The following is a 2,301-nucleotide window of genomic DNA, read 5'->3' on the forward strand; positions in this document are numbered from 1 at the left end:
TCTTGAAGATATTGTGTAAGAGCCCATTGGAGTCGGAATCCAAGTGTAAAAAGATTGGAAGCTTGGTTGAAATTTCAAATTAGTGGAACCCTCACTCAGTTAGGAGATTGAGGAGAGTGGACATAGGCAAGGAAGTATCGAACCACTATAAAATCCGAATTTGAATTCTCTAACTCTATCTCTTTATTTTTTTTATTATATTATGCTTGAACTTGTTGTGTTGAAAAAGTTTTTAAAAAACTCAATTCACCGCCCCCTCCCCCCTTTTAGGTGTTTTTCTTAATTAAGCAAAACCTTTATTTTCTCATTTTATATAATATTATTTACAAAAATAAATTTATATTACTTAAGAACTTGTGACACTTTTCAACCATTTTCACCTTGGATCTCTCCATGATATAAGGGATTCACTTTCAATAAAAATTCTTTTTGCCATCTTCTTGTACAGTGTATTTTCTATGGCTCTTCCAAAAATATTCATCATAAACTATGATACAACAAAAAATCATTTTGTTATCCTCTTGTATACCCTATTCTCTTTGGCTATGTTTGATTCCCGTAAAATGCTAAGGAAAGGAAAAAAAAAAATCATGTGGAAAATTATTTTCTTTAGTTTGGATTACATGGAAAATATGATGGAAAAAAAATATAAAGGAAAATATGATGGAACATATCATGATATTTTCCCTACTATTTTTCTTAAAAAATAATGAGAAAAATAAGAGAAAAAGAGAAGGAAAAAGTTAGGGAAAATTTATCGGGCTATTCACCGATTGCGCTCTTCACAAACTCAGTCCTTTGCTACACTTTGACTGCGCTGCCTTCATGGCTGACAACACACCTTCCACCACCACCCCTCTCCTCCGCCCCAGTCGGCGGTGGTTTAGCTCCCTCCGTCTCAAAACCACTCTCTGTTGAGCTCGGGGGCTTTGTGGGCAACCTGGGCACCTACATACCCATCGTCCTAACTCTCACATTGGTCAACCACCTGGACTTCTCCACAACCCTCATCTTCACGGCTCTATACAACATCTCCACCGACTTTCTCTTTAGCATCCCAATGCCTATCCAGCCCATGAAGTCCATCGCTACCGTTGCCATCTCCGAACCCCTCCTCTCCCTCCCCCAAATCGTTGTCGCGGGTCTCTCCATTGCCGCCACCCTCTTCATCTTTGGCACCACTGGCCTCATGTCCCTCCTCTACCGCTTCATCCCCCTCCCCATCGTCCGCGGCGTCCAGCTTTCCTAGGGCCTCGCCTTCGCCTTCTCCGCCATCAAATACATCCGTTACAACCAGGACTTTTCCTCCGGAAAATCCGATCCACCTAGAAATTGGCTCGACCTCGACAAAATCGCACTTGCCCTTTTCTCTATTCTGTTCTTGGTCTTGGTCACTGGTTCTGGTGATTTTGGCGATGAAGCTATCTCCTTGGGTGTTCATGAAGAATAAAATGATTCTGTGAATCGCTCTTGTCATCGTGTGCGACGGAGATTGCGGATTATGTCGTCAATTCCAACTGCTTTAATTGTTTTTATACTAGGCTTGGTGCTTTGCTTTATTCGAGACCCTTCAATTGTGAAGGATCTTCGATTTGGTCCATCTAGAATCCATCTCTGGGAAGATTGGAAAATTGGGTTCTTCCTCTGATTTTTAGAAAATAAGAATATAAAATTTATTTTATTATTCTATAAATTGATAACCAGACAAATTATTGAATTTATTTTCCTTTTATTTTTCCTTGACTTCTTTTTCATAGTTAACCAAACAAAAGAAAATAATTTTTTTTCCCTTGAATTTTTCATGGATAACCAAACAAGCGAAAAAATTTATATTACTTTCTTTACCTTTTTCTTTCCTTCCAATTTTATTTCTCTTGCATTTTCCGGGAACCAAACATAGCCTTTAGCTCTTATAAAAATATTCATTATAAACTATGATACCAATTTGTTATGCCAATGGAAATTGTAATGTAAACAATGTTAGTTTAATAACACAAAAATAAAATAATCCACATAAAGATACAAGAAGTTTTAATATAGTTCGACCAATCATGTCTACGTCCACAATTGAGATAAAATTATTTCACTATATCATAAAGAATATTACAAGGGACAGAAATCAGATACAACTATCGAGTTTTCAAATATCTCATATTTTATAATTCCTTATGTCTACACTCTAAACCACAATTCTCTTACTTCATCGATTATCTCTCATCTTCCTTACATTTCTATTCATCTTGTGTAGTTTTTACAACTCCACCTTTATCTCATGATCGTTCCCTCTATTTATGTTTTTTA

General features: G+C 36.8%; 1 pseudogene; it reads left to right on the plus strand.

The window, feature by feature from the left end:
* Positions 1–825: 825 nt before the first annotated feature.
* On the plus strand, positions 826–1,648 carry LOC100854153 (molybdate transporter 2-like; annotated as a pseudogene).
* The last annotated feature ends 653 nt before the right edge of the window (positions 1,649–2,301 follow it).

The sequence above is a fragment of the Vitis vinifera genome, chromosome 7 (genome assembly GCF_030704535.1).
Source record: "Vitis vinifera cultivar Pinot Noir 40024 chromosome 7, ASM3070453v1".
Lineage (NCBI taxonomy): Eukaryota > Viridiplantae > Streptophyta > Magnoliopsida > Vitales > Vitaceae > Vitis > Vitis vinifera.